We start from the raw sequence: 26,160 nt of genomic DNA, 5'->3' as shown, positions 1-26,160 counted from the left end.
TTAAAGCTAGAAATGTGAGGCATATTTTCCCAGAACATCCTTGCTCCCTGGCATCTAAAGTGTGAAAACAGAAATATTTGGGTAAATTAAGACCACTGATTACTCCTACAAATACAAAGTGTAATCTTCATGGTCTGCTGAAACAGTGCAAGGAAATGCAGGACAGTTAACATCTTGTCCAGCTTGGGTTGCCTGATTCTAGTCTGCTCCAAATACCATCTTCATCCCCTTGAAACAGAAAATAGTTTCAGAAATATCAAAGTAAGAATATGTGTTTTCAGTTCTTGCTCTCATTGACTCACTATCAGTTCCCATTTTTCTCTGCTTTGACTTACGTATCTGGATATTCTCCCTTTTAGAAGCTTTTAATTAGGGCCTTATTTGGACCGCTCATTTCTTAAAGGCTGAATAGGTGGAGAGTGCAGTATGTCATTTTAGCTCTGATTCCAGAGGACATACAGGTGGGGTGAGTTATATTTTGCTAAATTCAGATACTGTGGTTCTCTTACTGGTCATGCTATTACAGCTGTCTTACTAGAAAACCTGTAGGAGTAATACATGTTGAAGAAATCAGAGGTAGAAAATCCCCTTAGTGTTTTTATCAATGGACTATTTACGCTGTATTTAACCACTTGCAGACAGTCCCCTTTGCAGTCTTCCTACTGAAGTTTCCCAGTTTTAGAAGTCAGAGCAACCATTTCATTGATGGTGCTTAACTCACCATGGTGCCAAGGGTAATATGCACCAGTGCAGGTTTACTCAAGGCTGAAACCAGGACAAGTCCTGAGGGGCTGAAAACACCCCAGGAAACTCCTCCATGTAGAGTGTATTCACAGCACAGTTTTAGTCTATGGAGCTACACCGACATAGTGGTCTGCAAGACACCAGACATCAGTGTTGTGTTTGGATTCGCAGAGGTGGCTCATAGGCTGGTGACATGTCTTGTTCGTCCATGCATGTTGGCTGCAGTAACATCTGTTGCTTTCCCTTACATCATACAGGAACAATAATTACTCCTTCACACTGACGAATGATCAGATCTGGGGTTTTTTCCCAGCATCGTATATACACTTTGAAATATACGGGGTTTTTCCCCTAAATATCTAAAAATGTTGTTCAAAACCCACAATCCTCTGCAGTTCATACATAGAGCATTTCTGACTTTTTACATGAGTTTTGGTTTTTTATATGGTCACTGAAAGAGATAGCCATTGTTTGGTGTGAAGTTGCTGAATCAACAGACATAGTAAACAAAAGGGAGAGGGAAGTACGGCTAAAGAAAGTTGTGATTGTTTGACATATATAGAAAAATTCTTGATAAATAATCCTTTCATTTAGCCAAGGTGTGAATTGTGGTGTTAAAAATAGTGTAACATCTGTTAATTTTTCTTTGAAAAAATGCCCTGTAAGAAATTTCTGCTGCTTCTTTTCTCTGTTTGCCTTTGTCCCTGTGTTAACCTCTTAAGAAAATTAACAGGAATGGCATGATGTAATGGCTGCTTTCAGTTCTACTTTAAAAATCTCCTCGCCAAATTAATTCTGAGGAATGGTAAAATAGTAACTTGAAAGAATGTTGGCACCATATGTATGAAGATCAGACATTTGTTTTCAGGATAAAGCTCGGGGCTTCATAAGTTGGAAGTCTGTAGTCTATACACATTGACATTTATAGCCAAACTTCTTTTGAATATCACTGTTGCCTCAAGGCCTGACCAGGCCAGTTTGGAGAAGGGGAAAATCTCCTGCTGTTACTTCATTGTAGCAAATTTTGGAAATCAAAGAGAGAAGCAGAAAGATAGATAGATGGATTAGATCCGTTAGATTAGTTAGCAATTAGTTCAGTTGCTAAGAAAATAACATACCATCTTTCCTTACTTCCTGGGAAGTACATACACTGCTTCACAATTGCCACAATTTGAGCTGTAAAATTGAGAACTTGGCTTGAACACTATTATAGTGCCATTATGACTTCGTTAAAAAAAACTTGAATTGCTTGCTTCATATCAATCATAATGATCAAAAACTAGTTTTCTGTTTCAGCCACTGTGCCCTTAATTTGCCTTTGAGCTTCTTGTCAAAATGTAGTCCCTCCATCTTCAGCTGACTCTGAAAATGACACTGGCTCTGCTAACAGAGCCCACTGTTTACACATTCCAATGAACTGAAACCAAGGGAGCACATTGGCTAGGGATTTTCAGAGCTACACCCCCGATATTGCAGGAAGCTGAGCCAGTCAGTAGACAATTGAAAATACTTCTTAAGAAGTATTCTTAGTCCTGTGGTTTTAGCAAAAGCCAAGTGATGGATGTAATCCCATAAACTTGTGGGAGTAGCTGTTGTGAATACAGCATTCACAGGGTACTGACATTCCCTCATCCTGACACAGAGAAGAGCCAAAATTTCTTCCAGGTTAGGAAATTAGATCTAAAATGTAACAAAATGTGATTTTGTTCATTAGTAATTTGCTACAGGGAGAATTCAGTAAAATGCTACAACATAGTTTGCAAAACACAGCAAACAGCATTAAATTTTGAATGTGTTTCTTATTTGTAGTATTTAAAATACACAGTTATCTGTTTAATTGCTGATATGATCAAGATGGGTATTTAGTGCAATCCTCCCTCTATATAGTACTGGTACTGAGAGTTGAAGCCACATACCAGAAGGAAGGTTGCAAGCAGGATCTGAAATGTTTTTGTTTGCAACCTAAGTGATGCCTGAGGTGAAACTGTGGTGTTAAAGCAATGATAATTGGCTCCTCCTGGCTTTCCCCCCTAAAAGAAATTGAACTTCAATTGGTTTTCAGTGGAAATAGTTGTGGAGCGGCAATTGTCATTGACGTGACATTGTGTATTTCTGTGTCAGCCAATTTTCAGAAGCCAAGAGAAAGTGTTGTTGTAAATTAGAATATGGTCTAAGAATGCACTTCATGGAGGCAGGACAGCGCATATGATGAATTTCATATGCTCAGTAGTAGGCTTACACTGAATGGTGTTGTGCAGGCTGTGACTCTACAGCACAAAGGACACAGGAGTGTACAGCTCTCCCAGGTGCAGTGATACTTGTATGATAACTTCCTTTTTGCAGTATAATAACAGTATCTTCAGCAGTAAATCAGAGGCTGAGGCATTTATTGTGTAAAAAGCCTGATATTTAAAAGGTATCTGGAGATTCTAGGGGTACATTTTCTGGGCCGATTTTAAATGATTGAGAGCTCATTAGCTCAAAATAGGTTATGTAAAAATCTTCTTAGTAAAGCCATTTCAGCTGTTAGATATTCTCACTGTTAGAAATCTTTTCTCTGTCTCTAGTCTAAATACTTGCAATATAAGCCTAGTCCATTCCCAGAAGATACAAATAATAAGTCATTCTTTTATTTCTGGCTTAACATTCTTCAAATATTTTTTAATATTTAAAGCTTTTTTTGTTGCTTCAGTGTTCTCTTCTGTAAAGATCCTAGTGAGTTAAATATTTCTCCATTTCATAGATTTGTTTCTCCAACGGCTCAGTAATTTTATTGATTCAGAATACCTGAAACTGTCAGGGCCCAGATTTGATACTAGTAATACAGATCAGAATGGGAATGCACAGGTATTCACTTGCCTTTCTGATAATATTCCTGTTTACATTTCCCTCTGTGTCGAAAGTGTTTTCCTTAGAAATTACATCCTGAAGTTGTTTTCCACTGGATCTTTTTCTACAGACCTACCTCTCCATGCCCTCATGTCCCACCCTCGCTCCAGACATATTAGTCCTCACTACAAGATTACATACTCAGCACATTTCCTTGTTGAATTAAATATTATTATTCAAAGTGTTTCTCCAGTTTCTAAATCAGCTTTGTCTTCCAGTATGTGTGAACTCACATCACCCTGACAAATTTCATGTCCAGTTTTTCATGATCAGAGTTATGCTGATAAAGCAAGTTTTTAGCACGGGGTGTGTGGTACTCTTTTTTACTGAGCCCTTGCTGATAGCACTGATAACAACTGTATGTGGTTTTCAACAGGGCCAGCTTTATAGTAGTTTTGTATAGGCCATGTTTCCGTGGCTTGCTTGGAAGCATCTTATAAATGCCGAAAGCTGACCTAAAGCTAAGATATATGACATAGTCACAAACTTCCCCATTTACAAGACATGTTACTATGTCATAGGAGGAAATTATTTAATGTGATGCCACGTGTTCTTTATTAATTAATTTCCTGCTACTTAATTATTATTTAATTATTTTATATATGCTTAATTTCTTTCAGTGTTTTCTGCCAATGAAAGTTAAATAGATAATCTGTGGCTTCCTGACCCCTCTTCCTGTCTTTTAAGGACAGGAAAAACAACCAGGATACTCAAATCTGCTGGACTACCTCTTGTTTCCAAAACAAGGGGAAGAGAACTGCCATTAACTCCTGCATCACCAGACAGTTCTTTGTAGTTTAACTTTTCTTCAGTACTCAAAGACTAGTTTAGGCTGATGATTTGTGTCTCTTTCCTGTCACAGTCTGCAGATATTTTATGGAAGATGAAAGTTAAAAAAGATACCAAACCTCTGTCTTTCAATGTCATGTTGGTAAATCTCATTCTTCAGCAAGAAGCAAACTCTTTGGTCTACTTGGTATTAATGGATTTGAAAAATGGAGGTTTTGGGCATCTTTGGCACTACTTAAATTCTTCTGGGAGCTCTGTGCCCTGTATGCTGTCCTTGCTAACAGTATATTGTAGCTTTATTTTTCTGAACTGCTGGAAAGTTGTCTTTGAGTATGGCAGCACATGTACCTTCACCCTAGGAATATCTCCTGCTGTTAAATAATGAATGGCTTATTTCAACTGCTATAATATTCTCACTGTAAGATGCAATGCAGTTAATTTTGTTTCCCTCATGGTGACAAGTGACATCCTTTGGTCTGCTGCCAGAGGACTTTGTGCCTCTCTTTCTACAGCCAGAGAGTCCAGGTGCTTATAATGCTCCAAGAAATTTTGACTGACAATTGTCCTGAGCTGACAATTTTTCTGGTGTCTGGGAATGGCACCTTTCCTATTCAATAAAGCCAGGACTACTGGGATCAGACTGAGGTGAATTTAATGGAATACACTTAATTCTATAGTGTGCTTTAATCCCATTATCTGGTGCAGCTTCCTTTACAAGACAGTTACATTCATCATAGCAGCTGAAAATTCTTGGCTATTCCTGTGACACTTAGCCAGCTTCAAACAGTACCTAGGTAGGAATAACAGCAGGAGGCATCAGCATCTTTAATGAGGGAGCTAGTTTTCCTAGTTACTCGCCTTTTGGTGTGTTATTTCTATGAATAGAAGGAAGGAAAATCCTGTTCCTGTTCAAATTGTAATGAACAGGACATTACCTAGAAGGTAGTCTTCATGTGTTCAACTCTTCCCACGCTGGGGAAGTTTTTTCTCAAACTTGATGAGACAATGGAATATCACAGAAATTACACAGTTTGACTCCATGAGGGAAAAAAACACATTTTCGAGTGAAGCTTTTAGGAACTTTTTTCAACTATTTTAAAAATATTTTTCCTGTGTTTCACATAAGAATTCTGTGAGTGGATCAGTCAAGCTGTTCAGTTTGCTTCTTGGGAAGCAAGAGCCCTTGGGAAGATGCAGCTACAAACCCTTTCCTAGGCACACCTTTATACAAGAAAAATGTTTTTCTTCTCTGAAATGTGGTTCTTCAGGCAGAAAGCAGAGGATGTCTTCAGGAACTAATTTTTTTTACTGCTTTTTACCATTACATCTCTTTACCTCTGGCATTATTTACATTTTTGGAAACAAATTTATAAGCCCTTGATTTTGGTAATTTATTTTGGCAAATTTAGGGGAAAATGTAGCAGAATAGCATACAGGCCTTTCAGCTTCTTCAGTGGTTGTTCTCTTTTCCTTATTCCTCCTGGAGGACTGTAAATCAATGAGAGGGATATATTTCCTGCTTATAAGGAGGCTAAGTATGAACTGTGATAGAAACACATTTTAGAGATTTTTTTTTCCTCCCACCCTTAAACTGGTGAACAGACTCACAATGTGAACTTGCACATCTGTACAGCTCAGGGTCAACCTTCAATTGCATGTTCTTTGGAATGAGCTTGAAGCATTTGTTCTATATTTTATATTGAGCTTGTGCTCCTGTCTGCTGCTGACAAATGGCTTGTTAACACACTGTTTCTGAAGTACAATTTGCATTTCTGTGAACCAGGGATTAAACACTGTGTGTAGATTAGGAATAATTTATATCTAGTTAATAATAGATGGGGTTTTTTTCTATGGCCTCAAATTTTGTTTTGCATGAGAACAGCAGAATACTCCCTGGTGATGATGAAGGAGAGCATTTCTTAAGTGCAAATAACATGAAAAGAATTAACTTGGAAGAAGCAATTTGTGTTTTAGCCACTCGTTTACCGACCAGAAAATTAGTTCTGACCATGAATGCACTCTGTTTTTTAGACTTGAGCATAGCTGGGTTTTGTGTTTAGTTCATTTAAATGGGTAAGCTTCCAGCCTATGCAAAGGAGTTTAGCTTAGCAAAAGAACATTGGTATACTAAACATTTAGCTATACGTCATGATAGAAATTTGATTTTAAAATGTTAATAGTGATCTGATGCATTTTAATGACAATCTTACATTTACAAAAAAAAAATCTGTTTCATCCTTAACTTTTACAATGCATGCAAAAAGGCAGAAATGTACAATAATAGGACTATAAGTTCTTTTTTGTTTCTAAGCATTTAATTATGCTTTTCTTCATTGTTTGACTGCTTTGTAGCTGTAGGCAGAAATAGTCCTTTCTGTTGTGGATGGTTAATTTAGGTTGGTGATCTTTATTGGGTGGGCTGACAGAGTGCTTTGCTGTAAATAATTTCAGTCATTTTAATGGTAACTTTGCAATCAGGGAGAAGCCAAGAACAAATAATATACATTTGATGAAATAGATCTTCTCTGAAATAAGTGTTCTTTCTCCCCTTCATTAAGGAAGAAATGGATTATGAAGTGAGTTAATGAAGAAAACCTCCCTACAGACTAAGTCTGCTTTTCTGAAAAGACCCACTATTTAAATGAGTTGTTAAGCCTAGGTCACTTCTGCCCAGCAGCAGCATCTGTGTAGAGAATCCCTTTGTCTTCATAAACCTATCTTTCCCCATAAAAGTGCTTTTCACTATCCAGGCTGTGTGAATTGCTTATGAGCATCAGAGGCAAAATCCAGTGCCTACTAAACTCAAGGACGTCATCCCCCTGGCTTGAGCAATCAAGGAACTGTCACCACACAGGATTTTATCATGGCTGCACAATGCAAAGGTAATGGGAACCGACCATCTAAAGCTCAAGCAGTTCACTGCTGAAACAAACCAAGTGTCTGCTGCGCAAAAGAGCATCCATGTGTGATGCTGCTGAAGGAGGGTGTGCCATGAGAAAGGAAAATATGTGGGTCTGCTGTTTCTGTATCTGCAAATCTGAGCTGAATACTGAAGGTGGGGGTTGAATTGAGGACAGGTGCTGAATTGAAGACAGTGTCTACACCTCAACGGGTCAGTTGTAGCAGCTCCAAATGTAGGTTTCTACCAGCCAAACCCTATGGCAGATGTGTTTTTCAGAGTCCTGTGTGCATTATTAATAAATAAATAAATAAATAAATAATACCATATAGAACTTAAAAGATCATTAAAATTTTGGCATTTCCTTAAAGCCATCTTACAGGATAGCAAATTCTGTGCTGAGTTCGATGCAATGGTAATAAACACCTTGTGTAAAGGCTAGCATTTTTGTCAAGCAACAAATTCCTGCACATTTCGAGCCTTAGTTGCCCACATAAATTATCCTCTTTTTTCCCACCTTCATTCCTGTCAGGTTTACAAGGACAAAGGAACATATTTTCTGACATAGCAAGTCATCAATACTTCCTTGTGTTTCAATGGCTGTTTTCTGGGCAGCTGGTTTTGTTCTCTGTCTGTGGTACTCTGAAGTGCTGCGTATGGTTGAGAGCATAGGCTGGTTTTCTGTCACCATGAGAAAGAGCTGCCTATTACATTATGGATGCCTTTTTGGTGCATTATCTGCTCAAAGACTTACCCATGGAATAGTGAATTTTTAACATTATCAACTTTCAAGTGATCTTTCTTGTCTGCCATTAATGATTTGCTTTCACAGAAGAGCAGTGACAGTTGGTCTAGGCAGAAAAAAAGTTTTTGCAGGACAAATAGAAATTTAGGAGTATACATGACATATATATCTGGAAGTGAATTTAACTAAAATATTTGGCCCAAACAAATGTACAGTTTCTGTTAGAGGGCTTTGTTTTATTAAATTTAACCCTGGTTTTAATATATGGGGCTTTTTTTCTCTCAAAGACAGGCTATTGAGTACTCCTACAGCTGTGATCTCTAGGTGTGGGTGATGTAGAAATAGGGTTTTCTGAAGATTGATGAATAATAGCCGTAGATGTTGTACAAGGCTAAAACTCTTCTCCAGTAGGCACTTGTGTCAAATGATAGCAGATGAATGCTTGATTTGTTTGGAAATTCTCATCTTGTATCTCAAAATCTTTGTTTAGTGTGGAGTAGTGCTCCAAGTTGTATTATATTGTAGAATGTTTGCTCTTAGAATGGAGTGCTACAGACAATAGTGAAAAGCGTAGATATTCCTTATTTTCTAGCACATTCTGCCTACATATTTTCTGGTTTGAAATGGGAAATTTATAAAATAATCTATGTTAAATGAACATGACTTATTAATTCCTTAAACTGGAGCAAAGGGAATATACAACTCTTTATTTAAGTAACAGACATGTATCTATAAAATGTGTCAATTAAGTTTTGTATATCTGATTCAACACTGCTGAGGTCCAGCCGTAGAATTATTTTTTAAATGCATAAAAGTATCTATCTTATTTCATCCTCAGAGCTCCTTTAGGAAGGCGTCTTTTGTAATTTTGGGGGCTTTTTTCGCATTTCAGTGATAGATTTGTTTCTGTAAAGGCTAGTACACTGAATGATTAATAATAATAAAAAAAAAAGAAGAAGAAGAATGGAAAATTAATATTTTTATAAGTAATCTCTTCCCCTAGGATAGGCAAAAATAGGGTTCCTCTAAGTAGTTTTCCATAATTGTGTGGAAGAACTTGTGGACATGACTGGTAATTCACTAACTCCACCTCATCAGTTCAACTTCTTTGCTGAAGCTCTTCTAGAAGCTGCCATCAAGGGCTGTTACATGGACCTGTTTTGCCCTAGTGTGGGAGCATCCCTTGAGGAACAGGTCTCAGTGTGTCTGCCTCACCAAAGTGCCTGGGAGGCCAGCCAGTGTTATTCCTGCTCTTCAGCTGAAGGTGACAAGAAACATGAGGGAGGAAATAATTTGTCCAATGCTTCAGCATGTGATTTGTTGTCTGCAGATGGAATGTGCCTCGTAAAATATTAAGTCCTTGGTTTGTTCCTTCTTATCCTTTGTCCTCTACATAAATCCAGGGGCTGGATGGTGGCCATCACTTTTCACTCTAGAACATCAGCCATTACCTTTTTTATCATATTTAGACTGATTTCCTGGGAATGCAAGTTCTTTATGTATCTGATCATGAACGGAATTGTAACGACACAACACCACAAATTTCATAGAATAATAGTTACTTAGCAGGGGAATTGAGAAGGACACTTGCTTATGTTGATTTAGCCTTCATTCCAGTGGCACAAGTACTTACTTTTTTCTTTTCCCATCTATTTTTTTTCTTTTTTCTGCCATATGCCTCTTGATTGAGATATCAGGATTATCTTCTCCAGTGTATGCCTGGTTCTGTTGCTATGCAGCTGAATTTGAGTACTTACTCTTCACAGGTACACCTCGTTCTTCTCCAAACAAGAGCAAAAACTCAAAAGCAAAGGACAGAATTTGCAAAGTAGACTGGAAATCTTCCCCAAATAAGGCTCCATAAGCCTTACAGCATCAAGCACCTCTTTTGTTATCTGTTTTACTGCACTACACATGCAATGTACTAAACTACTGTGTGGATTTATGACCAAAATCACTGCAATACAAGTGCATAAGAAAAGGGAACTGTTGGCTTTGTGACAGAATAGCAAACCCCAAATGGCTGCATTCCTGAAGTTCCTACTAAACAGATTATTTTTTATGTCTTTGCAACCCTTCATTTAGACCCACAGGAAAGGCAGGCTGTGTACAAATATATATCAGGGTTCCAGTATTGATTTCTATGTAGATCCCAACTACCACTTCTGTGCTACTGATACTTATATTACGTTATATTACCATAATGTGATGTCGGGGAAGTAGTAGTATGGAGACTTTAATTGCAGCTCAGAAAATTGTCTCAATTCAGGTGGAGTTAGTAATTCTGTGAGACATTTAAACATCTAATTTTTTTTTTTTTTTTTTTTTTAACCCACAGCTTTCTGACTAAGTCCAAGAATTAAGCGCAGATAGCTCAAGGAAACAATCCAGTCACCAAAGAATAAGGAAATTTTTAGCTTCCGTTGTAAATTCATACAGAACAAATGAACATTTAAAATACTTAGCATACTCATGAAACTGTATGAGGTCTACCAGGTGCTACATAAAAATTAGGAAAACAGATGGCTCTGATTTGTAAGGCTTTCCCAGATGAAAAGTCAGTTACGTAATCAACATACATGTGATGTACATGCTGTAATGCTGAGAATGGCCAGTTGTGCCTTGCACTTTGATCACTTTACTTAATTACATTGGATTTGAAATTGATTCATATACTCGTGAATCACAAAGGAATCCACATGCAAACAAACAAACCAAAAAAGGCTTTTAAAGAAGTTGAGCTAGAGAAATAAATGAAAAAAAGTGTAGGGGTTTTTTTTAATATTCTCTTTTATTAAAACACTAATATCGCCAAATCTACAGTACTCTGTATGGACTAGTACATAGGCATAAGTACTGAGAAACTACTTTTAGTTGTTGGTGATTTTCATAGCAAATGAGCATCTTAGAGAAGAAATTAGTGTCTCCCTAAAAGCAAAACAGTGCTACCTTTCATTTACAGAAGAGCATGAATCATTTGGAGGTTTTTCCTTCTCCAAGAGTTTCTGAATAGCTGAATTTATTCTTGTCATGAACTGTGTAAGTTCTTCACTCTTGCTATCAACACAACTTCTTTGACTAACAAAATTCAATGAGTCTTTTTCCTTCTTCAGTTTTTACCTGGGTTAAATATGGCAAACTGTTAATATTAACATTTTTAGCAGAATGTAGAATTGCAAAATATATGCCAAGCTTCTTCAGATCTGAGCTAAAAACTGGCTTTACAACAATTACTTTTTCTCATTTTATTGAAATATATGGGGTTACTCTTAATTGTGTTTATACTGGTTTGACTGCATAAACTGTATCAGCTTAAATGATAAAATTTACCACCGAAAATCAATTGCATTTGGTTGTTAGAGATTTAATTTTGACATACCTGTGTGAAAGTTGCATCAGTGTGAACAAGCCTGTTGAACCAGACACTTCTTGTTTTTCTGTTAGCATCTTTGGTTTTCAGTTAATTGAAGCAGAAAACTGAGATGTTCTTGTATCTGACTGGAAGTTTTAAAAGCCCGTAGAGATACCATGCTGTAATTGGTAGTGTAGCGCTGGTTAATGTAGAAAAGGTTAGTTTAAATTCATTTCAGAGGTAGCAGTAAGATGTGCCATGTCTTCCCACCTGATCATCTGTTAATCCCTAGCTAAGTGGCAATAATTAACTGAAAAGGTGATAGCATCAATATCTGCAGCCAGATCTATGAAATAATTTTCTCTTATTCCCATATCATCAGTGCTATATTGCATCCTAAAACATTAAAGAACAATGATATTCTGTACCAGAAAAATGAGAATCTTTGCAGTCCTCTGTAAGCCACAAATGGACTCCTCTTCCCTAGCCACAATAAGTTTTTAGTCAATGTAGGATGCAATATGGAGGGAAAGCCATTAGAAGGTCTCAGCTCTGTGCTGCACAAATCCTTTCCAAATCTCTTTAAATTTTCAGTGGTTTGTGTATGGAAAGCAGGCATTTTGGAAGAACCAAATAAGACGCAGTCAGATTTACTGTAATGATAATATATTTAGTGACACAAATACTAAACTATTTAAAAGGCTGGCATGCCCTCCATTAGTCAAATGTAGAGTAATTATGGCCTTTAAAATTTTTAACACTCTGCTGTACATGAGTTTAGACAACACAGCTTATTTCTGTTCTTACTAGGAAAAAATAATTAACAGAGGCTAAATTTAAACTTTAAACTTTAAATGAAACAAATACTGTCCCTGACTTTTTGTGATGTCAATTGCACTGGTGCATAAGTTGTCTATGAACCCTTTAAATAAAGTCGGGTTCAAATGTATTTGTTAAACAGCAAGCCTTCATCTTGAATGTATTTTCATAGAAACAAGAAACAAATTCTCAGGGCAGTTCACCTTTCCTCATGGACTCCACACTTTTTTCAAGTGTGAGCCTACGTGGACTACATGGCAGTGAAAGTTCAAGCCAACTACAAAAGAGTATGTGGGACAAGTGCTGCACTGAGTGCCAAGTTTCATTCAGTCTTCAAGGACCTTGTAAGATCAGCTAGCAAAGAAGGCATATAGGCCTATATTTGTTGAAACTTCAATGCTAGTCCTGTTACACAGTGCAATTTTCTCTCATAATATGAATATTTTGGGGTCTTAGATCTCAAAGAAAGCATTTCCCTTTGAGATGGTGGGTGTTTGGATGGTCCCCAACCCAACTGTGGTTGGAAAAAGCATATTTTGAAGGAGCTCACCTCCAGAGTTCTGGAGCTGTATTCTGTACCTGTTGCATGTAAATTACTTTGAGGGATAATAAAGATATGTTGAGGACATAGCTACAGAATTTGCTGGCCTGATGGTACCCTAATCACTAATAATACTTCAGCAGTAGTGCAGAACACCTTTCCCAGCTTAAAATCATAAATATCTGATACAGACTTTTCTGTTTTCACAGCTGGCTGTTTATAAATCTTCTCTTGGCAATCCATAGGGCAAAAGCTACATCTTAAATAGTTATATTGCCTATGACAACAGCAAGAAGGCAAGTGAGAAGGTACCCAAAGGAATCAGAGCATGCAGAAGATGTTGCAAACTGTCTTGCCTAATCAGTCACAAAATACATTCAACCATGTGTCTCACTGGTATGTAGAGATGTTGAAAAGTTACAGGGTTGGAGAGCTGTGTGCTCAAAAGTTTGGCTTTGACATGCAATATCATGTACATTTGCTGTGTTTTTTTCATTCTCTCTTTAATTACCACTGTTAGACCTACACAAGCAGAATGAAGTTCTGAAATAACATAATTCTTTTTCTGTAGGTTAATAAATTTTTCTTCTCAGCATAAACTAATTTTGTCTGAATCTGAAATGCATTTTGATTGAAATGACATAGCATTGAAATTTCTAAAACTAGTATTAGTATGTTTATTTTTTTTTTTTAATGAAACAATATGGAGTTCTGTGTTTGCCTAAATCAGATGTGGCTTAGCAGTAGTGTCTCGGTGTTTTAGACAAATATTAATGCAGGGCTTATTTTCAGTGGTGTCTCTACATTGACATTTTCAATGGTGTGGACAGAATTTCATGGCAGGTTCACAGAATTGCTTACACATCACAAAGTTTTAGGTCCTGCAAAGGCAGCATGTAGCCTTTTCATCCAAAATCCATATTCATCCAAACCATCTGAACCTGCTATAGGGGGAGGCACTGTTTGTTTGAAACAGCAAGATCACAGTCAAGATGCCTCCTTCCCAAACCACATGGTTAGTTTAGAAGTGAAGAGGTGCACCTATGGTCCTGAGCATGATTGTTTCTACGTAGACTTGTTCAAAAAGAGGGATAAACAGGACAAGCTTTCATATGATGCTGCAGAATGGACAACTGGGTTATAGTATGGCCTTGTTTCTTGTGAAGGACAGCAGTCACTGGTACTGAGCATAGCGTGGAAGGTAGTTACAGGGAAAAGAAAAAGGAGAGCAATCACATCTGGATACCAAAAAGGTAGTTCTGGAGGTGGAGAGGAGACAACTGGATATGGGGATATATAACTATTTTGTGTGCATATGAGACTCCAGCAGAAACATACACTCTAGTTAATGCAGAGATTCAGACTTAATTTGGTGTCTTGAATCAGGATCATATCCATTTCATAAAGATATAACTTTCCTGAAATCTTATCTTTTTCCAGGTCCTCTGATTATGGTGTCAGTCTGGAATCCAGGCACATAGAAATCTGATCTCTGCACTCATTTTGGAAGGGCACAAAAGAAATCTCCCAGAAAAAGTACGATGGATTTGTGAGCAGAGAAAAAGAAGTCACATAACTCTTTTGCAAACCTTAAGCAAAATTAGTTATTGTTCAGTAAACATGAGAATTGATGAAAATTCTATTTAGTGTTTAAATACAAATGGTAAATAATTTTACTCTCCAAATGAAACCATTCACTGATTCTGAACATTTCTCCACTACACTAGAAGGCAAATTCAGCCCCTGAAACCTGCATTTGGGAATCCTGAGAGTAGTTTTCAAAGTGTGTTGACTAATGCTTCCAGTAATCTAAAAATGTTAGATATATTCTGTGGCATTTTGCTAACTGAGGTTGCATGGTGATAAAATTAATAACCTAGAGTACTTATAGGTAACTTAGAGTGTGTATAAAATATTGAATTATATAAGAATATAATGCTAATAACTGTATGTGAAAGAATTGGTAAGAATAGCAATTAACTGATGTTTGTGATTTTTTGACATCCTTATATGAAAGATGCTATACACAGCAAATGGAAAACATGATGCTTATCATCAGTGATATCCTCCTGACTTTAATTAGATGATTGAAGGTCAAGCCTTGAAGAGTTCTGCACAGGACAAACTGTTCATCACTGAATCTCTTAAAATTTCCATTTTATTAGCATGTTAAATGAATTAAGAGAACAGCTATGTACTGCATTTTCTTACTTATTTAGATTTTTTTATCTAACATAATTGTTGTGGAACTTGCTTTGGGATTTGTTTTGCTTTCAGTTACCTCAAAATTGCTTGCTTTGAAGAATTTCTTAGGTTTTTCTCTGGGAACAAAAATGATGTGATGGATGTGATAGATGATCCTTGCTTGTTGTAGTCTGTACCAGCACCCAGAAGTATAACTTAAGTTAATGTTTGCACCTTTGCTGTAGTTTCAGTGTGGAGACAAGCTTAGTGGCTGCATGGTGTTTCTCTAAGATTATTTGCAGTAAGTTGCAAAGACCATAGAAATTGACGAAAAAACCTAACACATTAATACTACATATTTTCTTGAGTCTCAGATAGGATTTTCTGTCTTCTGTCTGTATCAAGTGATAATTAAGGATTGTGAATCGTTCACACAAGTAATAAATCCTTTAAAAAATGTGTCTTTAGTCATATGCTCTTACACAAACCTTATATGTTCAATCTTATGATAAATTTCTTGACATAGAGATGAATCTTCTTCCCTCCCTAAAAGCATACCTTGAAGAACAGGTCCACTTGGGAATTGCTCAGGAAACATGAAAATAATTTTGTTTCAGCTTTTGGACAAAGTCCGTGCTCACCTGAGAGGTTTAGGTTTGGCAGCAAAGATGATAGGCTTTCTCTGATATCCAGTATTTGAAGAAGGAATACAGCCTCCTAGAGAACTGTGCCTTCATATTATAACACAAGATCAACATATAAATGCATGTGTGTGCTTACACACATCTGAGAAGAAGGTTATCAACAGTATTGTCTTCAAAGTGAAACTCAAAACTACATTAGACACAGCGTAGACATTACTTTTATAATGGCATAATACAGTGGTCCCCTACTGTCGTGGTTTCATCTGGGCTAGAGTTAGTTTTCCTTCTATTGGGAGGTACAGTGCTGTGTTTTGGGTTTAGGGTGAGAATTACAATGGTAACACACTGATGGCTTAGTTGCTGCTGAGCAGTGCTTACACTAAGTCAAGGATGTTTCTGTTTCTCGTGCTGCACTGCCGAGTAAGGTGGCTTTAGGGCACAAGATGGGAGGGGTCACAGCCAGGACAGCTGACCCCCAGTGGCCACGGGGATATTCCATGATATATGGCATCATGCTGAGCATGTAAATTAGGGGGAAAGTTGGACAGGAACTAGCTGGGCATTGAATTGTTGGTAGTTAGCATATTATTATTACTATTATTATTATCATCATCATCACTATTATTATTATTATTGTTATTATTACTTTAAGTTTAATTATTAAACTGTTCTAGTCTCAACCCATGAGTTATCTTACTATTACCCTTTCAATTCTCTCCCTGATCCCACCTGGAGAGAGTGAGTGCTTCGTTGCCAGCTGGGGATAAACACCACCACCTACTGAGATCAAGACTTTTGCCCAGGTCTTCAAGGTTGCAATGACCAGAGAACTCTATTTTTTAGCACAGGTAGATAGTTTCAGACCAGAACAATTTGTTTTTCCCTTGTGTGAGTCTTGTGCTAGTGGTATTAAAAACTATTTGCTTTTCAGCAAAATTCAAAGTTGGTGCACTAGTTACAGTCTGTGTTCTTCATTCAGTGGGAACCAACAGGAAAGCAGAACTACCAAAGGAAACTTTGGTTTATCAGCTTGTGTCACACCTCACTGGAACTATTTATCTGTGCAGAGGCGGCTGGATGTATCTGTGCAGATAAAGCTTGCAAGACATGATGTTGTCTAGTGTTCTCTTCCCTTCAGTAAGACCCAAGTGGTCTTACCTTGGTGTGTCAGCATGTTATTTCTTCACTGTGCAGTGCACCTGGAGTGAGCTCCATGCTGTTTGCAGGAGCTGTGTGCAGGTTTCAGGTCAGCCCATTTCTGTAGAACTTCGCATTTTTCTTTTAGTTTTTATTTTTGTATTATTAGTCTGATGGTATCTGTATGCATATTGAGGTAGTTACCAAGTCTTTTTTCTTCTTTCCCTTTTTTGCTCTCCGTTTCCTTATGTTTGTGAAAGTATGTATATATATGCAAATGTAAATACAGATTCTTCATCATTCTTTATTGAAGAAAAAGCTTATTTTATGGTCAAATCAATTAGGAATTTCTGCATATGAAGTTGTTATCTGACTGACTTCAACATGAAAGATATTATGGTCATGTTCCTTAAATGTATAGGTTTTCCATATGAAAGCATATTAGGCTTTTAATTAATATTTTCAGTAAATATATTCTACAGTTATTTACTTCCTCATCCCCTAAAAATAAAAGCTAATTGTCCTAGGGTGACTGTATGATACTGTATTCCCTATCATCTGCCCTATGCCAGACATGAATCATGTGCCTTCCTGTGTCTTTAAGCAGTTTCTCAGGAGAGGGGGGAGAGAAGCAGGCGAATTTTTCAGAGCGGTTTGTGCTCAAGGACATACAGTCCTCTGCATTCCTGCTGCTACAGAGCCAAGGAAAGCACCTTCCTGCTGTTTTTCCCAGCTCTTGGCTCCTTTTCTCGGGAGAGAGACGGAGAGTTAAACTTCTTTGCTTTTTAGCTAGCCTGCTAGCTGAGGCAAGAATTTCTCTTGGGACTGTTCTGCTCTGGTCCAGAACAACATCACCGGGAGGCCCCACACTGTGGCCCGGAAGGGGCCACGCTGAGCCCCAGCTCTAGAGAGGGCAGAACCACGTCCACAGAAAGGACTGAAATCTACCCAGGTTTCTTCTCCACAGTGAGTGGTTTTATTATTATATTATTAATTCTCTTTTTTTGGTGACTGCGTGCCCCCTGTTTGTTAAATAAATAACTGGGTTTTTTTCATTTTCCTCCAAGGAATTTCTTTCCGAACCTGTTGGGGGGGTGCGCTGCTGAAATCTGCCTTCTAACAGAGGGACATTCATTCCAGACATTTTTCTCCAAATTTTTCTCAAACCAAGACACTAATGTATCTAATTTTTAAGAGGGGGTTGAGATCAGTCCTTGTCTTCTTCCTATATTGCATCCATTTAACACTGTTGACACGAGTAGTTCTACTACTTCTGTTAGTAGTTCTTCACTTTATGTAATAAAAAATACTGGGCTTCTGGGTATTTGCTTAGGAGAAGTTCCTTGTCAAACCATTGTCTCAAGAATCCTTAGTACAACATAGTGATACCTCAGATAAAGTGCCTTAGTTATCCCTATATGAAACTTAGAAACTGATTTCCAGACCTGAATGAAGTTTTTCTAGCATGTGCTATGGAGTTCAGAGAAACAGCACACAGAGTTAAGGACCTCTGAGGAACAGTAAACAGAGCAGTACTCAGAGAATAATAGACAAGGTCTTCCACTGTGCCAGTCAAAGTACTTCAGAGCTCATCTCTACCGGAGGTAACCAGCACTGGGTGATTAGGCTATTTTATTCTGCATAATTGTCTTCTCAGATAGACTTGCTACAGTGGATGTGTAAGATATACCATGGATATTGCTGTTCTGTTAATATAAATCAATTTCAGACATTTTACTCAGGTTTCTCTGATGTGGGCAACTTGCATTCAATTCCTGCTACTTCAGCTGTGTGACTTTCTCTGTTGCTATGCTGTATAATCGTTCTGTATGCAGAGCCATGTAGGTTGCAAATGATGTGTCTACTGTTTTAGCTTTGCAGTCATTTTACTTGCCATAGCTTGCTTTTTTTTTGTCTTGTTGAGGCATGAGGACATTTTAGAAGGATCAACTGATACTGAGTTTGTATATCTAAAGAGATAATTCATCCAACGTTGAACATTACTCCAAGAGTATGACAGTGCTTATCTATGATTTAATTTGCAATCTGTCCTTTCTTCTTTTCACTCAAGAACTGATGTTTAAAAAGAGGAAATCTGCAGGTTATGGGTTTTATACATTTTAATGGGTAAGTCTATAGAAAGCAAAAATCAATCATAGAAATATTTCCCAGAGCAGATTTTTTTTTATCTCTGTTTCATTAATCTGCATTGACTTGTGGTGTCATAGAGGTCTTGGAGAAAAAAATTATCTCATATGAAACACAGAGCAGAGAGATTACTTTATATGATTCCTTTTCTGCGCTAATACAAAGACTTCTTTTCTAGGCCATCACATTCAGTAAGGAGGTGTAAGTCATTTAAAGTCAAGCAGCAGGGGAACCGTGTGTGTAATGCCTGACATTACTTCTATGCAGTCGATCAGAATAGCATGCCACACAAAGACAAGTAAATAGAGATGAGAAGGAGTGTATTGCTATCTGGAATGGGCATGGAGATTAACCACTAGCTTTTCGTACTCCGTATCAGGAAATACCTTACTTTTATAACTGAGAAGTGTTTACTGTCTGCTTCATTCACTTGGTCCAACTTTATCTAGAGAGTCAAACTTGTTCTCCACAGAGTCTAGAAGTGGGCTGAACAGAAATAAATTAAAAACTGAGCACTTTTTTTGTCAAAATATGATAGATGACACAGATGAGTAGCAGAGCTTTGTGCCATAATCCTCTACAGGTTTGTAGACCAGTATAAACAACTACTTCTGTTCAGTAATGCACTGCATGCAGTACCTGGTGCCAACATAAATTTCCCATGTTTCTTCAGAGAATGCCTTTTTAATCTTTGGAATAATTTAAAACTACTGGCTTCCCATAAAGATGAGATGTGTCATGTACATTGGTCAGCATCCAGGATTTAGAAAAATCTGTATAATTAATTAAAACGTTGTATTTTAGAGACCCTTTTTGAAATTATTGGGAGCTATTACTTTGGAACTCTTTATCTATTCCTTGTAAACTACAAATAATTTTGTATTACATGAAGGCAATACAAAATAATCCCATCTGGTCATATGGAAACTGTCCCCGTTACCAATTTCTGTTTTATAGATTAGCCCAATGTTCTATGGGAATGCTTCATGTCCCTTCAGTAAATTCATAACATTTTACAGTAAAAAATCATGCAGAGAAGGAAAACATAGCTAAATTTTTCAGGTTTTTTGAGATGATCAGTCATTTGTCAAGACTATTAAAGATTTTTTAGCTACTTAATTTAGTGAACAAAAATGCTACTTGAGGAGGAGGAGTTTATATCTTTGTGATTAATTTGCTTAACTTCCTTAAAAAACAAAAAAGGGAAGGAATGTCACAAATTAGTAGCCTCACTAACCTGTTCATCATACGTAATTGAGTGTTATTGGCATTTACTGTATTATATTGCAATTTGATCTCAGGCAGCACATAAATGGATACCAAAAAAAAAAATTGATGTTTAAATAAAACACTACTCTTATAAAATATTTTAATTATTACACAAAAATACAAATTCTACTGTTCTGTGTGCTCCAGAAATGCATACATATGATACAAATTTTCAAGTTAATAAAACAAAACTGGAAACCATAAGTATGTTCCCTTATGTTTTTTTCTTGCGGTCTTATCATGTATCAAATCAGTTCAGGCAATGCATTTTTTTTTAAAGGGCATCTTCAGTGAAGGTTTAGACTTGATAGTAATTTTTTTATTGATTCCTCATTGTCGATTTAGGTGAAATTTTTTTACAGATTTGAAGTCCTCAGTAGGGAAAAGGACTAGACATTGCTTTTTTTAGGAATTGCTTAGCTAGAGCATGTTGCTTGATCATGTATTCAATATGGGGCAAATATGTATTTTTCTTTAAGAATTAGAAGGTCAAGAATTTTTGTAAAGATTATCACCATAAATATTAAGCAGTGCAGACTATTGAAATCAACAAAAAGTTTTGTCACTCATTTTCCTTTTTTTGCCATGGATTTAGAAGTTTGGATCAAACTCTATGGGTCATGAGGTCATGTTCATCACAACAGAAACAATAACAGTGTCACCTTCCAATTGCTGGCTTCAACCTGCAGAGACATCTGAGATGTAGGTTTGTGTCCTGCCAGAGTCCTTGTGAGCTGGTGGGTGAGCTGAGAGACCTCTGCATGTGGTCTCCCAAGGACAGATCCTTATGAAGAGTTGTTCAAGGATATATTAGTCTTTTCCTGAAGATGTACTTCAGTAGAGACACAATTCTAGTAGTAAAAACAACCTTGAATAGATTAAAAATTTGCTAAGCTGACTAGAATATAAATGTATCATACTTTCTGTATTAAAAAGCAGTTCATTCTTACATAGCTCTCACTTTTATGAGGAGAGTATGTTAATTTTCCATCTAATTTGAACTTGAAAGAAAAAAAAATTACAGCGTGTATTAACTGCATGTTAATACACTTAATAAAAGTTCACTATCTGTGAAATTTGGATGTAGCAAGTTTCAAGAATAATACAAAAGCAATATAGAAAATTATCTTGTAACATGTTTTAGTTTTAAAGCCATGCTTCCTTAACATTAATACGTTTGGGTTTTTTTTAATTTATGTGTAACAGTTATCACAGAGTCTTAAATTCATTAGTTCCAAAGTTTCAGCAAAAAGTTGTTTCTTAATAGTTTCTAACTAAAATCTACACTTAATTTATTTATCATTACAAGTACCTTAGTAACTATTTACTACAATATCACTTTCTAAACAAATTGGTTGAAATTACTGGAATATCTTTAGTGCCCCAGTCTGTAAAAAAAAATAATACTGAACATCAGATTCATCCTAGCTCTGTGTTGCACAAGAACTAAGAATTTTAAGACGTTAGTATTTTTGCCATTGATGGAATTCAGGTTCTCAAAGTGTACAAATAGTTGAGCATCAAATTGATCTCTTGTTCTCAATGGCCTAATTTAAATTTCAGTCATCTTTTAATCTCTCCACTTTGCCCTTTTTCCTCTTGTGTTATCTTTTTCCTTTGGAATCACTCAGTTCTGCACTCACAAGCATGGAAGTAAACCTTTGAAAATACTTTTTAGACTACATGTTAGTTGTTTTCCTGCTGAGACTTGTTTAATATCTCAAACATAATGTACTTCTTAAAATGTAAAATTTAGAAAGTTAGCTAGGGATGGTTAATCTCTAATTCCCCGTGGTATTATTTTTTAAAGTTATAATAAATAGCATAATTTTTGGAGATCCACAAAGTAAATGGTTATATTGCTAAGCACATTTCCCAAGAAGTTTTAAAGCAAATGTGAGCAATTAACCATTCACTTATTGCAATCTAACTTCCTACTCTATCATCAGTGTGATATAAACACAATTCAGAGGATCATTTCATTCCAGCAGACAATGAAACCATGCTGACTAGTCGCACACAAGTTTTGTGGAAGTTTTATCGGCTCATACAAATTAGTAAGCAGAGAGAGCTAGCCCCAGTAAAATTCATGAATAAGGTAGATAAATAGCAATCTACTGAATAGGCATAAAATAAGCATCCAGAATAATAATTTAATTCAGATTTGGGAAAGTCATGCATACCTATCATCTTGGTTTTACCTGCTCCTTACAACCAGGAAGGTTGTAAGAAGAAGAATTATGACTCCCTGAAAGACTGTTTTTAGAAAGGAAATAGTGACAACTTTTCATGCATCTAATTTTTTGCCTTTTCAGACAGCAAAAGGTCTCCAGATCTCTAGTTTTGCCTGGGCCTTTATTAAATTCAAAGAAGTTCTCTCATCCTAATTATCTCTTTGGACAGACTGTCAAAGTATAAAATCTGATTAAGCATAAGGATCATCATAATGATGAAAATTTCATCAGTTTTGGACTTAACTACTTGTGAAATACAGTTGTATCTGATAGGGAAGATGTTCTACGAAGAGCGTCACAATAGAAAACATCAACACATTAGGCCATTATCCCAAAAGAGCTTTATTCTCTTCAGTTAAATTGAAGTAACAGAAGCAGAAATTTTTACAAATACTACTTGTATTAAATGTGTGAAATCAAAGGTCCAAATAATTCAGTGTAAAATTTCTGCAAAATAACAATTGTTTCAGAAACAGTTGTAACATATCCCCTTCGTAATGTTAATAATTAGTGGAACATTTCTATGCTCAGTAATCAGCAGTAGTAGCAGTAGTAGTGGTAGTGGGAGCAGTAGTATTTTTGTACTTTATGCTGGATGTTTTAATCTTTAATATTTTTTCTCTATTTTTTCATCTCAAGTTCAGTTCTTCATTGACTTGGTAAGTTTTTGACTCTGGTAGTGCTCTTTGCAATGAGTGCTGTCAACTATTTGAGTGTTGCTGGGAATAAGCAATTGATTATTTTTAAATACAGACAGTATTGTCTGGCTGCATTCAAGATTTATGATTATTGAATGAGAAAATGAAACAGAGCATCCTTTTTCTTTTTACATACTACCATTTGAATGTTTCGATCAATTTATATGTCCTTTCTCATTCAATTTTTCCAAAGTTCAGTTCTCTTTGACATTTATCTTCTACAGCATTTTTTCTGTATCTCTAAGCACATCTTTTCCTGCTGTCAGAACTTCCTAATTTCTAATATGTTCTGATATTCCTTTTCTATGATGCAGCAGCCAAACCTGGAGTTGAGTGCTTGAGGGATAAGATGTTATTACTTTCATTAGCGACTTGGATTAGTTAATTACCTCCATCACTCCTCAGTTTTATATTCTGTCACTTGGTTTCCCTTGCCACTGCCTTTCACAAGTATGCACCTAAATTAATCAGTAAACATATTTATTTTAATTCTCAGTATAGGAACTCATGATTTTAACTGCCAGCATTTTCTCATGTTGAAAACTAATAGTTAAATGAACCATATGTGTTCCATATAGGTAAAACCTTATAAAATGAAGTACTTGTTGCCTTTGTAGAATCATGGCTCAGGCCTGTTACTTCAGCTAAGTAGAAAAGGACTGTGGGAAAGAGACACAGCTGATTTAGGGGTAGAAAAACATGCTATATAACCATCGCGTGCTCACATTGTGGTGTATGGTGGTTGGCTGAATTACATTTGTTATGCCTCAAAACTGTGTAAACTGCTAACCAGCTACGTGCTTAAAAAAGGCCAGGTTTTTGCAATAAGGAGGCTCTCCTTTGCACCTCTCTGGGGACTCTACGTCACTACGGACCCTCACCCACACATATGTTTGATCATTAGTAGTACTTTAGCAGCTTGAATCCCTTTGTTGTACTCAGAGCCAAGTTTAAGACCCTATCAAAAAAGGTCTCTCTTTTGGGAGGCCACATGTATAACCAGCTTACTCTTGATTGAATTTTCCCATTGCACTGAATTCCAGAGGACAAGTAAAGATGCCTTCTTCCTTCTTGCAAAAGCCTTTCTGATTAGATCTTATCTCAATTGACTGTGTCTTTATGATTCAGCATCACACTTTGTGCTTAGTCCACCCTTTTGCTGTTCTGCCCAGTATATTTCTATGAGTGTAGGTATGTAAATTTAGCCCTCTGTGCTGAAGGGTAAGGTAGTGCCTGTAGCTATGAAATAGAGCTGAAGGGTTCTTGACACAGCCACACACTGTGACTGTGGTGCACTCTTGCATCATTCAGCCCATGCTATTCTTTTCAAATGTATTTCCTAGAGGAATTAAGCTTTTCAGAATTCTTTCTTTTGTGTTATGATGGGTGTAATTCATTTTGCAATAAATGGCTTGGCTTCCTGAAGCATCTGTATGTGTCTAGATATGCTTCATGCATTGGATTAAAATGATGGATGTTAATGTACACTTCATTTCTAGTAATCACAGAATTGCATGATTAACAAACTTGCCAAGGCACTTAATTTGAGGCGGTGCATATATAGTGTTACTTGGCATTCTTTTAGTTGTTCTAGCAAAATAGAGAACCTTTAAGGTAAATGTGTTTTTCCTTATGTCCTTGAATGGACTGGGCTCTGGGCTGCATATAAAGAATAGTCTGTTTTTTCTGCTGAAAGGAACAGAACTGCTGAAAAAGGGATATCTGAGCTATGCTTCATGCCTGGTTTTGCTCAATATTGCAGGGCTGTGACACATTCTAGTTTAGCATATTTCCCTATACTTTGAAACTAGGAATACACCCATAAAATACCACAACTCATCTTCTTTAACCCAGCAGATGTAGTCCATAAGAAATATCCCTTAGAAACTCCTTGTGAAATATTTCTCCACCTTAATTACTGCAGAAGAGGAGATAGCCAATAACTCTCTATGCTCTAGTAATTCTTAGCTGCTGGAAGTAAGGATACAGCCCTAATTTAGTTCAGCCTCAGAGCTGTGCTGCCATTTGCTAAAAGCTGAATTGGCCTTTTGGCAACTATTAAAATACAATGATGAGATGCCATAGAGGCATTTTTGCCCCGTTCCCTGAGGAACTTGTTTCTAGGTTTGCACCCTTTTCTTGTGACCTAAGCACAGTACATATGGAATTTGTCCTGAGAGATGCAGCTAATTTTCATTCTTTTCTCTTGAATCTTGGCCAGGTGTTAAAGGAATGTCCTACCAGCTTCTTCATATGTAGAGCCTTCTCATCTACAGTCTAACCTCAGGGTCAGCCTCTCAGCTGAAAACATGTGAAGGGTGTACGATGAAACTGTCTCTTCTGAGCCAGTTTAAAGAGCTCTTCTACCTGCTCATTAAAGTTCCACCAAATGCAGTCATATGACAATTTTTATAAAGACAAGGCAAGTTAATAACACACAAGAACTTCCTCACAGGAAAGCTTCTTCTTCCATCACTTTCAGAACTGCTCTCTTTCCTAACGTGTATTTAAGAGGGTTAGGTTAATTGAGTATTTTTACATAAAAATATAGATTTTTCCACCATTTGTGCAGATTACAATGGATTTCCAGTGTGCTGATAAAACAAAATCAGTCTTTGCAAACCATTATGCACAGAAGGAGTAGCTTGCAGCTGTTGGCTGTGAAGATGTGCTTGGGGCTATTAGCTTGTTCTCTTTTGCAATCCTTTCTGTTAAGTAAAAATACAAATTTAGTGTTCTGGACACTCTTAAGAGTTTACTCTCCCATCTGCAGTCATATTTAGCTCCTTAATCCTAGTAGGAGCTGCTGAATTCAGGTGAAATAAGAAGATGGTGACTGCCTTGAGAGTAATTTTTGTAGAAGACAGAAGGATATTTTCCTAGAAGTTAAACTACAGTATTTAAATTCTTTCAAAGACAGTTTTCAAATAGAGGTGGTGTTGTTGGACGAGACCATGAGTTGTTTTGCAGTGGAGTTGCAAAGGAATCTTGTGTAACAGGTGTGAGAGCAAGAAGGTGAGCACCAGCTGTGAGAGGACAGAGCAAAGCTGCGTACTCAGAAAGATTGT

At 36.8% G+C, this 26,160-nt stretch overlaps 1 long non-coding RNA gene across 1 annotated transcript in view; it reads left to right on the top strand.

Annotated features, from left to right (window-relative positions):
* LOC116438415 overlaps positions 1–15,421 on the top strand; it is a 52,182-nt gene extending 36,761 nt beyond the window's left edge. Inside the window, exons 2-3 of the long non-coding RNA XR_004237727.1 lie at positions 12,988–13,174; positions 14,219–15,421. This is a non-coding gene — a long non-coding RNA (uncharacterized LOC116438415). The remainder of the gene's footprint in view (positions 1–12,987; positions 13,175–14,218) is intronic.
* The last annotated feature ends 10,739 nt before the right edge of the window (positions 15,422–26,160 follow it).

Source organism: Corvus moneduloides, chromosome Z (genome assembly GCF_009650955.1).
Source record: "Corvus moneduloides isolate bCorMon1 chromosome Z, bCorMon1.pri, whole genome shotgun sequence".
NCBI lineage: Eukaryota > Metazoa > Chordata > Aves > Passeriformes > Corvidae > Corvus > Corvus moneduloides.
This window is presented reverse-complemented; position numbering and strand designations above follow the sequence as displayed.